Below are 14,425 nucleotides of genomic sequence, written 5' to 3' on the forward strand. Positions count from 1 at the left end.
AATTGGTGTAGCTACTATGGAAAACAGTGTGGAGTTTCCCCAAAAGAACAAAAATAAATGACCATGTAACCCAGAAATCTCACCTCTGTGTACATACCCAAAGAAAATAAAATCACCATCTCAAACAGGTATCTGCACACTCATGTTCATTGTAGCATTATTCATAATAGCCAAGTTTTCAGGTCACTAATACTATCTTCCACTGCACCCACGTTACTATCAAACAATGAGTTGTTAAATTACAAATACTGCAGTTTAAATTATAGAATACCAAATTCTTTTATGTTGTGGTTATTATAGATATTTAATTGTCTATTGAAATGTTCTGTCTTTACACCCATTGGGTCCAAATTTTACTACATTTCTTTTTATTTCTTTTAACACATTCACAGTAGTTTAAAGTTATTTATTACTGACACCATTATCTGTGTGTTTGTGTGTATTTTAGAAAACTTCTCTTATTAGCCACATTTGTAAATCTGGTAATATTTTTATTATGTATACTGCAAATGTGTAAAAACTTAAGACACTGTTACTTTTCCTCAAAATTTGTTCATGACTTTTTCTGTATCAAGTCTGGGGAGTCCAGCTCCTTCCTGGGTTAAAACATATGTGTGATTTTTTTCAAACCTGAACGTAGACAATTAAAAAGGCTTTTCCTGGCAGACCTCCGCGGGGAAGCTGCCTCCCCACATCAGATTTGGGGGCACAGCAAGTGCACTGCAGTCTTTGAAGGGCATTTTAGTTAAGGACTCAGCTCCTTGGGCCAGTTATGGCCTTCACATATTCTCATTTCTAGCCCTGGGACCTTCATTTCTAAGTCTCTTTATCTGAGGCATTGGGCATAAGTCCTCTTCAGGCCTGTCTGCTGAGGCCTCTTTATAGGGGAAAGAAAAGAAACCTTGAAGACACTTTCCCCACTGACTCAACATCCTTTCCGCAAGCCCCCCAGTCCATAAAAACTCTCCAAGCCTTTTGCTCTGAGCTTCCTCAACAGTGTTGTGACTGCCACATCTGCACTGACAACAGAAGCTTCCATGAACCAACTCATGTTCCTTTCCTGGTAAGAAAATAGAACTTTCTCCAGTTTTAGCCTCTTGCATATAATATCATAGTAAGTGATTAAAGCTTAACTCTTTCATTTTTGGCTTGTTTTTTTTCTCATTGAAGTATAGTTGATTTACAATGTTGTGTTAGTTTCAGGTACACAGCAAAGTGATTCATATATATATACATATATGTGTGTATATATATACATATGTACTTTTCAGATAAATTAGGAGTTTGGGATTAACATATACCCACTGCTATATATAAAATAGATAACCAACAAGGACCTACTGTAGAGCACAGGGAACTATATTCAACATTTTTTAATAATCTATAAGGGAAAATAAATTGGCATGTTGCTTTAATCAGCTACTCTAATAACTGACAGCTCAGCTCGCTCTCCCAGCTCAGCTGAGCTCCTGACAGGTCGGTAAGATGAGAAGCAGTGATTTAACTGGGTTGAGACTGTCTGGGCTACAGCTTAATTATACACATTTCACTTCTAGTTGATTTTGAATAACTTAAAGATTATGTTTTTGGTGTCAATTTCTTCCTTTATTAGTTTTTTGTCTCTTAAACATCAGAGAACTACACATGATTTAACTCTACTCTTCCAGACTCTTCCATTCTTTCCCAGCTTGATACACTCTTGCCTCATTTATAAATGTCCCATAATTAAAAACAACCATTCATCTACTGCTTTTATAGATTGTTAATAATTTTGCCAGCCTAAAGGGCTATCCTAAGCTTCTCTTCTTCCTATGGAAAGCCTAGTAAATCAGCTCAACCTTTGACATTCAAAAACCTCAGAATAAGCTCATATCCAGCAAATGCGCTCAGGGTTGAAAATGGTCAACAGTCTCAGTTCCATTAGGAATGGCTTTTTCTCAACTGGAATTTTAACTCATCTGATTCTCTTTTTTCCTCCACAGCTCTCCAATGTCCTTAAAATACCACAATATATATATATATATATGTGTGTATATATATATATATATATTTCCTAATTGGATTTTTCAAGTTTCTTCCATAGAGTTAAGACCTTCCTTCTTCTTCTTTTTCCTCTTCTTCCAAACACAACACAATCTTCGCAGCCAAGCTTATATGCATCTTTTGCTATGAATTACTTTACAAGTCTTTCTGCCAGTGTTAATTACACTACTGGTGGTGGTGGTGGTGGTGCCATTTTTGTTTCATTATTTTAATAATGCATTTGTAATAATGTACTTTAAAAGTATACCATGCATTTTTGTTAATTTGTAAAAGTAAACCATGAGCCCCTAGAGGACAGGAATCATGTCTTCCTCACCTTTAAAAACATGCCAACCCCCCTCAAGAATCTGCCCATCAGCAAGACAAGAATGTCCACTCTCTCCATTTTTATTCAACATAGTTTTGGAAGTCCTAGTTACAGCAATCAGAGAAGGAAAAGAAATAAAAGGAATCCAAATTGGAAAAGAAGTAAAACTGTCCCTATTTGCAGGTGACATGATACTATACATAGAAAATCCTAAAGATGCCACCAGAAAACTACTAGTGCTCATCAATGAATTTGGTAAAGTTATAGGATATAAAATCAATAAACAGAAATATCTTGCATTCCTGTACACTAATAATGAAAGATCAGAAAGAGAAGTTAAGGAAACAATCTCATTTACCATCGCATCTAAAAGAATAAAATACCTAAGAATAAACCTACCTAAGAGGCAAAAGGCCTGTACTCAGAAAATTGTAAGACACTGATGAGAGAAATCAGAGATGATACAGATGGAGAGATATACCATGTTCTTGCATTGGAAGAATCAACATTGTCAACATGACTATGTTACCCAAAAGTAATCTACAGATTCAAGGCAATCCCTGTCAAATTACCATTAGCATTTTTCACAGAATTGGAACAAAAAATAATTGATAACTTGCATGGGAACACAAAAGACCCTGAAGAGCCAAAGCAATCTTGAGAAAGAAAAATGGAGCTGGAGGAATCAGGCTCCCTGACTTTAGACATTACTACAAATCTACAGCAATCAAAACAGTATGGTGGGACTTTCCTGGTGGTGCAGTGATTAAGAATCCACCTGTCAATGCAGGGGACATGGATCTGAGCCTTGGTCCAGGAAGATCCTACAGGCCACGGAACAACTAAACCTGTATGCCATAACAATTGAACCTGTGCTCTAGAGCCCATGAGCCACAACTACTGAGCCTGCATGCAACAACTACTAATGCCCACATGCCTAGAGACCATGCTCCACAATAAGAGAAACCACTGCAATGAGAAGCTCTGGCACCGCAATGAAGAATAGCCCCAGCTCGCTGCAACCAGAGAAAGCCTGTGCTCAGCAATGAACACCCAACACAGCCAATAAATTAATTAATTAATTAAAAAAAAACTGTATGGTACTGGCACAGAAACAGAAATATAAATCAATTGAAAAGGATAGAAAGTCCAGAGATAAACCCACTAACCTATGGTCACATAATCTATGACAAAGGAGGTAAGAATATACAATGGAGAAGAGTTTCTCCAATAAGTTGTACTGGGAAAACTGAAAAGCTACATGTAAACAAATGAAATTAGAACATGCCCTAACACCACACACAAACATAAACAAAATGGATTAAAGACCTAAATGTAAGGCCAGATACTATAAGACTTTTAGAGGAAAATATAGACAGAACACTATGACATGAGTCACAGCAAGATCTTTTTGGACCCACTTCCTAGAGTAACGGAAATAAAACCAAAAATAAACAAATGGGACCTAATTAAACTTAAAAGTTTTGCACAGCAAAGGGACCATAAGCAAAACAAAAAGACAACACACAAAATGGGAGAAAATATTTGCAAACGAAGCAACAGACAAAGGATTAATCTCCAAAATATACAAGCAGCACAGGCAACTCAATATCAAAAAAACAAGCAACCCAATCAAGAAATGGGTGGAAGAACTAAAAAGACATTTCTCCAAAAAAACATACAGATGGCCAAGAGGCACATGCAAAGATGCTCAACATCACCAATCATCAGAGAACTGCAAACCAACACTGTATGGTACTGGCACAGAAACAGAAATATAGATCAATGGAACAATGTGGTAGCACCTCACACCAGTGAGAATGGCCATCATGAAAAATCTACAAGTAATAAATGCTGGGGGAATGGGTGTGGAGAAAAGGGAACCCTCCTGCAATGTTGGTGGGAATGTAAGTTGGTGAAATCACTATGGAGAACAGCATGGAGGTTTCTTTAAAAACTAAAAATAGAGCTACTGTATGATCCTGCAATCCCACTCCCGGGCATATATCTGGGGAAAACCATAATCTGAAAAGATATATGCACCTGAATATTCCTTGCAGCACTATTTAAAATAGCCAGGATATGGAAGCCACCTAAAAGTCCATCGACATAGGGATGGATGAAGAAGATATGGCACATATACATAATGGAATATTACTCAGCTATAAAAAAGAACAAAACATCGCCATTTGCAGCAACATGGATGGACCCAAAGATTGTCATACTGAGTGAAGTCAGGCAAAGAAAGACAAATATATATCACTTATATGTGGAATCAAAAAAAATGGTACAAATGAACCTATTTACAAAACAGAAATAGAGTCACAGATGTAGAAGAACAAACATGGTTACCAAAGCGGAAGCGGAGGAGGGATAAAATGGGAGATGGGATTGACATATACACACTACTATATGTAAAATAGATAGCTAATAAGAATGTACTGTATAGCACAGGAACACTTCTCAATACCCTGTAATGACCTGTATGGGAATAGAATCTAAAAAGGGTGGATATATGTATATGTACAACTGACTCACTTTGCTATACAGCAGAAACTAACACAACATTGTAAATCAACTACACTCCAATAAAAATTAAAGCCAAAAAAAAACTAAAAAAAACAACAAAAAAGAATCTGCCCATCACTACTGTTCAAGCAATGTCTATTAAATAAACAAATTAAGTAGTGTATGAATACTTGAATGAAGTGTCTGAATGTGTAATATTCTGTTCAAGGAATTGAATGGGACAGTGTTATTGATAATGGGTAATACTACCTCTTGAAAAAAATATTGTGAGCACATTAGAATATGCACAGATTATCATTTTAGAGACATTGACGTGATCCTTCAGCATAAGAGGAAAAGGAGAGAGTTTGGGGAGAAGAGAGTCTTGTCTTAAAGGTGACATACAATCTGCTTTTATATCTACACTACATTGAAAGATCTCTGTGGGTAGGAATCAGGCCAAACAATATTAAATTCATAAATTGAATAATTTATATTAACAGCATTGATTTAAAATGTACACATTCATAACCATGATTTCAGGAGAAAATTAGTATATACAGGCATGGCGATTTTTGATTATTCAATTTAGAAATAAATCAACAATAAATATCAGAATTCCCAACTAACAGTGACTACCGCTAGGGGATCTTACAGAAGGTCAACAAATTAATCACTCTATTCCTCACCATTCTCAGTGTGTTGCCCTGAATCTTATGTTGTCTTTTTATTCAACACACCTTTTCATACATAGATCAAAAGACAGTGTGAGTGGTAAGTAAACATGTTTACATTTGCATGTGTGGTTATACAGCCATCTCAAGTTTGCAAACCAAGTTGAGAAAGCAAGTGTCTGGGTAAGTGGCATGAGGTTACCATTGTCATCCAGAAAACTATTTTGTTTGTTTTTTTTTTTTTTCACAAAAAAAAAAGAGAGAAATGGCTGTTAGATAACCAAAAATTATTGTCCGCCATGAAATACACGCGTGGTGCTGACTTACTAAAGAACAGAAGATGTTGAGGGTAGGTATTGAAGAATTTAATCTCTATTTAGCATCTTCTAGATGCCAACCCTGTGAATGGTTTCTGTGTATGTTGTCTGATTTGGAATTCTGACCAGTCAGCATGCTGCTTATAAAGATTGCTCTGATGCATTGGCTGGCTCTGATATTCTTTGCTTTTCTTCCTTGTTTCTAGCCATCTCTATATGTCTCAGCTTTTTCAGTCTCAGGGTGGGCTGAAACTGAAGTGGGTCCTTTATGAGGTACCCCGCAAGGCTGGGGAAGCTGGTTACTCACTTGCTCTCCCTTTTCTGGTAGAAGAAAATCCTTCTGGTTGAAGAGTTGCTTCTGGATACTGAGCAATGCTGGCTTGAAAGATGGGACCATACAGGCAAAATGGAGCTGGTTTTCCTTCCCTTTTTATGTGGTTATTTTTCAGGGTGTTTTGTTTTGTTTTGTTTTCTACCATGCAGAAGTTTCTTAACTAGACTCTAGAGCCCTCCCATAGAGTTTTTTGTTTGTGGATAGCTAACTGCTGACCTTTGTTGGTGGACAGAGGTTGGGGTATTCTACTCCGCCATCTTGGTGACATTGCTTTCTCCATTTATTCAAGTAACGATTAAAGTTCAAATAAGTATGGTTGACTCTTGTCAAACTAAGTATTAACCTCTTTATTATGATCCTTGTTTGATCTACTGACCTATTAGAATGATCCAAGCTGCTAGTGCAAATAATATGAAAAAATAATCAGTACGAAGTAGATATGGCAGCCGGGGCTGCCCCATTTCTAAATGGTGATGACCTCAAGTACACATTCTGGTTGACTGACAATAAAATAAGCATTATTGTAAAAAGAATAAAATCTTATCAACAAAAGCATTTGTCTTCTGATAGCTGTAAATATATATTTTTCCCTTTATAAGGACTCTGCTTCCAAGGAGTTGAATGTGTTCTATTTATATCTTTCTTCTGTCTTAGGGATGAGTGCCAAATCTTCTAATTCAGTAGTTGCAGGGCTCTGCATAAAATGCAATGGAATTCTGTTATTTCTCTTGAATAGGGAATAATTAGAGCAGAGCACATGATTCAATGAGTCTGGCCAAGAGATATTTTTAAATGTTCTAGAGAATTTTAACAACGGAGTGAAGAAAATCAGAAATTCTTAGTATTTTTCTATATTTTACTCTAATTTAAGACATAATACTGACATGAATTTAAATATTTTATTGTGCATCCTGTTCCAATGGATCATTTGGAGGCTATAGATACATACCTCATACATAAAAAATTGAGTTAATATTAAGATTTTACAAATTCATAGAATTCCAGGGTTTGCCATCTAATCATATGAGTGATATTTCTTTTGATATTATACTTGCTAGCAGGTAAGTATAAATAGGCAATATTATCAACATTTTTTAAGGATTGTTATTGAGGCAACATTGGCTAATGACATTATATATGTTTCATGTGCACAACATTACAATTCAACACACCATAGCATGCTCACCACCAAAAGTCTAGTTTCCATCTGTCACCATACAATTGACCCCTTTACCCATTTTACCCTCCCCCCAACCCCCTTACCCTCTGGTAAGCACCAATCTGTTCTCTGTGTCTGCTTTCTCTTTTCTTCTTTTTTTTTTTTCATCACACATATGAGTGAACTCATACAGTATTTGTCTTCTCTGTTTGATATATTTCAATTAGCATAATATCCTCAAGTTTCATCCATGTTGCAAATGGCAAGATTTCCTTTTTTCTTAAAGGCTGACTACATTCCACTGTATATATAAACTGCAACTTTTTTATTCATTTATCTGTCCATGGACACTTAGGTTGTATGTATATATATTTTGCTGTACACTTGAAACTAACACAATATTGTAAATTAATTATACTTCTACATTTTAAAAGTGGTTTCTGGCAGACACACACAAAAGTAGAACAGTTGGATCATATAGTAGTTCTATTCTTAATTTTTGAATGAATTTCCATACCATTTTCCATAGTGGCTGCATAGATTTACATTCCCACCAACAGTGCACAAGGATTTCCTTTTGTCCACATACTTACCAGCACTTGTTATTTCTTGTCTGTTTGATAATAGCCATTCTGACAGGTGTCAGGTGGTGTCTTACTGTGGTTTTGATTTGCATTTCCTTAATAATTAGTGATGTTGAGCATCTTTTCATGTGTCCGTTAGCCATCTGTATGTCTTCTTTCATAAAAATGTCTATTCAGATCCTCTGCCCAGTTTTAAATTGGGTTGTTTTTATATTGTTGAGTTGTATGAGTTTTTCATAAATTTGGCTATTAATTCCTTATCGGATATATGATTTGCAAATGTCCTCTCCTATTTGGTAGGTTTTTTTTTTCATTTTGTTGATGATTTCCTTTGCAACAGAAGCTTTTTGGTTTGATGTAGTCCCACTTGTTCAATTTTGCTTTGGTTTCCCTCTTCTGAGGAGACATATCCACAAAGATATTGCTAAGACTGATGGTGAGGTGTGTGCTGCCTATGCTTTCTTCTAGGAATTTTACAGTTTCAGATCTTATATTCAAATCTTGAATGCACTTTGAGTTGATTATTGTGTGTGGTAAAGACAGTGCTCTAGTTTCATTCTTTTGCATGTGGCTGACCAGTTTCCCCAACATCATTTATTGAAGAGACTTTCCTTTCTCTGTTGTATATTCTTGGCACCTTTGTCATATATTTATTTTAATGATGAGTAAACTGAAGCTCATAAATGCTAATTGGTTTGTTTGCTATTACATTGCTTTTTAAAAGTAGAGGCAGCATTTAAATCCTAAAACACATTATATAATACTTAATAATACACCTCTTGACAGAGAGAGAGGAGAAGAGCTGAGTTACAGTAAATAATACTGTACTGTGCACTTAAAATTCTGTTCTTATCCCAATAAAATTAATAAATAAGCTGGATACATTAACATTTAAAAAAAAAGAAAGGAAAAAGAATCTGGGTTACAAATATCCCTTCAATGGCATGATACCAACAAAAGAGTTCTAAGTGTTTGCTGCACCTCTGGGTGAAAACATATGCTTGCAGCTATTCTCAGAGAACAGTTTGACCAAGGTTATACTTTTTTGTAGGCATAAATTTGGGAGTAAACATGTCCATCGAAGGGCAGTAATATTCTAAAAGTAAACTGTGAGTGCCCATTTCAGCTCTATTCATCACCAGTTTTCACGTTTTTTGTCTAAGGGTTTCCCATGCTACCAAAATCTCTCATGGTAATTAATAGCTCTATGAAGAAGTAGGAGAATTTTTGAAATAGAATATGTCTACCTACTTGTTAAGATGCCAATAGAAATCTTACACATTTTAAAAACTAGAATGTTACTTTTATTAGCCACATAATGGTGCCCTCACAGACTAATTAATGATTTCATGTGAAGAAACAAGGCAGCGATAAAATTACATGCAAAGCTTTTTGAGAGAATCATTTGATATTCTCGAACTAAACTTGCACAATGAACACAACCTTATTTTTTTAGGTTTTCTTATTCAAAGCTATTAAATTTATAAAATCCAGATTATAAAAATGTTTCAGTAACTTTTAAAACTAGTACCAGTTTAATAAAAAAGAGACTTAGTAATACTCATTATCTATGTGTATGTGTGGTCCATGTTTTCTATGGAAGCAAAGTAAAATGAACGTAACTAGACAGCTCTATATAGCATATAATATACTTCTGGAGCTCCTTTAAGCACTTAATAAATAGGTCACATTTGCCCTATAGGTTATCTTATCCTGGTTGACCTTGGAGCCACAGTCTAGGACTCCATACTCTGGCTGACTTCTCATCACAAGCCAGAATATCACTCTGTGTATAGCTAAGGGACTGTTTGAGCTGGTGAGGAGATAGAGATTTAATCCTAAAATATCTGAACTCTACACAATAAAATAATATAATAAAAAAGAGGCTAAGTTAATTTTCAGGGCAGAACACAGGAGTCTTTAAATTATACAACTGCTACAATATAGCTATTTATATATACACATATATACATTATACATAATTACATATTATACTTATAGTATGCTTACAATTAATTATAAAATGATACTTATAATACACCATATTTATAATTATTATACTTATAATAATTATATACTTATAGGTTAATATATACTACTTTATATTTATATTTTATTTATATATATATTATGTAATTTATAGGTTGATTTTCCTTAATCCTGGGCACTGAAAAGAAAGAGTATTTATTTAAGCTCTAATTGAAGTACCAGAGAAGTCATATTAGAGTCACCTTTAGACACACCATTGCACTTTTACTTTGAATAAATTATTTAATTTGTTAAATATCTGTAATATGTATCATTAAATATTAATGAAAATAACTACATATTTCTTGAAATGGTCCTATTAAATGTTATTTTTAAAGTACTAGGCACCTTTCTAATTAAAATTATTTGGAATACTTGCTAAAATAATATTTTGAGGACAATTTTATGAATACCACACTTTACATTAAATTATTTTATGAAGAAATTTATTTCAAGGAAAAAAACCATATATTTCTTGTAGTTTAATATGCTACTCAAGGAAAGTTTGTTAATAGCTGATGAGATGAAAATGTATAACAGCCAGAAAATATAAACAAGAAATGGGATCCTGGGCAATACATATTATTTTTTTTTTAGTAGCTGTTCCCTAAAATCATCAGCAGTTAGATGACATTTAAAATTATGAAACTAGTTCATAATTCATTTCTAAAATAAGTTCACATAGAGAGTGAGTATGGATAGAGATTTTGCAAGACAGATCCTATGAGGTTGAAAAAATAGGAGAAAATAGCTAAGTAGGCTAACAAGGCTAGTTAAATTGGAGGAAAAGCAAGGAGAGTATGTTTTACTACTCTCCAAGGGAAACACTTTTTTAGTTGAGAAAAAAATGTGTTAAATGATGTTGGCAAGTTGTGTAATGCAGTACTGAAAAATGAATTTAAAATAAATTGGAAGAGGATAAAACACAAAACATTGCCTAATTTATTTGAAAATCAAGATAAAATGAATATAAAATCAAAAATTTGGATTTCAGATTATAACAGAAAGGTTATAAAACCAGAATTAACCAATAAGGGTAAAATATAACAGTTGATCACAAATATCCTCATAAAGAAGACACTAAGTAGGACTTGCCTGGTGGCACAGTGATTAAGAATCCGCCTGCCAAGGCAGGGGACATGGGTTCGATCCATGGTCCGGGGTGATCCCACATGCTGCGGAGTAACTAAGCCGTGCGCCACAACTACTGAGCCTGTGCTCTAGAGCCCGTGCTCCGCAACAAGTGAAGCCACTGCAGTGAGAAGCCTGTGCACTGCAACAAAGAGTAGGCCCCAGTCACTGCAACTAGAGAAAGCCCTTGCACAGTAACAAAGACCCAATGCAGCCAAAAAAATTAAAATTAAATTTAAAAATTTTTAAAAATTAAAAAATTTTAAAAAAAGACACTAAGAACATTTGGCTTTATGACTGGACCTAACCGACCTGCTAATCGATGTTGAAATGGAGCAGGACTCTATGGTCCTTGCCACCCCCCTGCCCCCGCCATGTCCTCAGCCTCACCCTGCCTTTTGTCTATGGAAAACCTTTAGCCAAAGAATAAGTTTAATTGGACAAGTGAGAAAATGCAGAAACAAAGGAATACAAAAGAAGCCAAATAATAATAGTTTAATCTTTAAGCATCGTCAAGGACCTTTAGTTCCTTCTCAAGGGCTATAGATAATATTCTGAGCCATGTCCTGTGAGCTGTCTCATAGATACTGAAAGCCCCACCAGGTGGAGGAAATTAACTGCATGATGACCAGACTGTAGCCCTGACACGAGCTGCTGCCATTCCCAGAACTGGCCTCAAAGAAATGGAAACAAACCGACCCTGGAACTGAAGTTTAACTGTACCTAAAACAATCAAGATGACTCTGGTCAGACCACCAATGACCAATTTCTAGGTGACTGTCAGAGCTGCCTGTTTGGACCAGCATCCACACTGATCCCCCACCCCACCCCCCCAACCCTGCCGCTAGTTGCCGGCATCCAAAATAAAGGAAATTTTCCTTTCCACCAACCTTGCCTTTTTATTGGGTTGTGAGCAGCGAGCAGCCGGACCCCACTTTCAGTTACAATGTCATGGTGCTCTAAGACACATAATGCCTGTGTATAGCCAAAAAAATCACAGAAACTCTCTTAAGTCTTATCACTGGACTATTGAAACATTGATAATAATACTGGACAGTGACAACACACTAGGAGGAAAATTTATAAACAATTTTATGAACATCAGAACAAACTTCTTTAATAAATTTTAGATAAAAATATTCAACAGATTGTATTTAGAAAATCCTGTATTCCACAAATATAAAGATGATCGAAAGAGGACTATATGTATCTCACTAAGAAAGAAATTCATATTTTTCACTACACGAAGAAACTATATTTCTCCTCTCATGGTCGCCTCTCATGTATGGAGAAAATAATTTTCCATAATTCAATGCTTATAGATGATACAAAGGATCAATCTCACTAAGGTGTATAGTAATCCTTTATTTTCCTATTGGTTCAGTACCATGAAGATGCCAAAATGACCAGATGTTACACTGAATTTAAGGCATCATTCTGAGCTTCGAAAGAAATGTCTCACTACATGGAATTAAAATATCAAAACCAATAAAATGCGAAATACAGGGTAAGGAAAATTTTAAAGTGAGGATATTTTTAGGCATATGAATAAGAGGACCCATTCCTACTTGGAATCTTGATTTCCAAATTCATATATTCTGGCTTTTGGAAAAACCATACCAAATGTTACTATTTGATTCAAAGCATTTATCACATTCTTGCTACAACCACCATAATCTGTGCATTTCACACCTCTATAAAGTGGCTTTCTTGTTGAGAAGCAATGTCGTGCAGGACACCAGAGTAAATAAGAGGAATTCTGAGAAGACAGTGGTAGTATAGAGATCAATTTAAAATCTTCCCAAAGTTACCAGGATAAGAAAGCCAAAACTCAATGGAAAATATTTGCAAAATCCCTGGCTCTGTTCCAGTTATGTATTGCCACATAACAAACTGCCTTAAATATAAGTGCCTTAAAAACTACTTTTTATTATACCTCACATTTTTGTGGGTCAAGAATTCAGACAGGGATTGGGATGACAATCCTTCAGCCCCACGTGGCATCGACTGAGGTCTCTCAGTGGTATTCAACTGGCATTTGGTCTGGTCTGAAGGGACTATTACATCCCTTGCATCTCTGTAACCTTGGATGGGGTGAATGAAAGGCCGGGATTAGCTCAAGCTACTAACTAGCTGACTTACTTGAGGACTCTCCTGCATGGTGATTGAGAGGTAAGTAAAGATTTCTTACTTGGTGGTTCAGAGCTTCCAGATAGAGTATTCCAAAAGCCAGGAAGTAGAAACTATCAGCTTTCTGAGGTCTGATGTGATGTCACTGTCACTGTGTGCTGTTTGTCCAGGCAGTCACCAAAACCTGCCGAATTAAAGGTGCAGGGTGTACACGCATCTTTTGATGGACACATTGCTAAGAATTGGCAGCCATGTTTAATTTGCCACATTAAGTGACAACAAGCACTAAGAAATGTCAAAAGATGAGCAACTGAGAATAAAATAGAACAACAGTAATTCTTACATTGCTATGAGAAAAGAAGCCCAGGAAAGGCAGAATTACTTGTGACAGTCCAGAGACAAAGAGAAAGCCAAAAATCATTATTGGAGCATCACTGAAAATTTTGGAAGCAGAAATTGGGAAGGCAAACTGCGGACTATACACAAACCCTTGCTTTTCTCCCCTAATTAAGTTCCTCCAAGAGTCTTTCTTACCTCTCTAAAAGGCACCCCCATCTTTCTCCTTGTTCCATTTTTTCCCTCTTCAGCCACACATTCAATGCGTACTAATCCTATTAGTTCTAACTTCGAAATACAAAGTCTGTTTCTCTTCACCTCCCCTGCTATTAACCCTGGTTGAAACTACCATCACCTTACACCTTTTTGATTTCGATACATCTGCTATCTGTCTTCCCTGATTTCTGGTTGATTCCCTATTACTGACCACACTTAAGACCGCAACCCTTTGTCAATTCTCTTTAAATGATAATTCAGAAACTGTTTTTTCGTTTGTTTGTCTGGGGGCCTTTTTTGTTTATTTTGCTTTGTTTCGTTTTCGCCATGCGGCTTGTGAGATCTTAGTCCCCCAGCTAGCTATTGAACCCAGGCTCTGGCAGTGAAAGCGCGGAGTCCTAACCACTGGACAACCAGGGAATTCCCTTCAGATACTGTTTTTAAAGTAAGTCAGATATTTTCACTCTTCCTCTAAAACCTCTCCTGATTCTCTCCCATCAAATTCAGTATGTAAAGACCAATCCCTTTAGCGCAAATGACATCCAAGATCCTATAAAATCTGCTTCTCTCCAGTTCTTCATGACTCACCCTCTACTGCTCCTTCCTTAGCATACTCTGATGCGGCTGATGGGCCCCTTGCTGTTTCTAGAGAATGGCT

This window comes from Hippopotamus amphibius, chromosome 15 (assembly GCF_030028045.1).
Source record: "Hippopotamus amphibius kiboko isolate mHipAmp2 chromosome 15, mHipAmp2.hap2, whole genome shotgun sequence".
NCBI classification, from domain to species: domain Eukaryota; kingdom Metazoa; phylum Chordata; class Mammalia; order Artiodactyla; family Hippopotamidae; genus Hippopotamus; species Hippopotamus amphibius.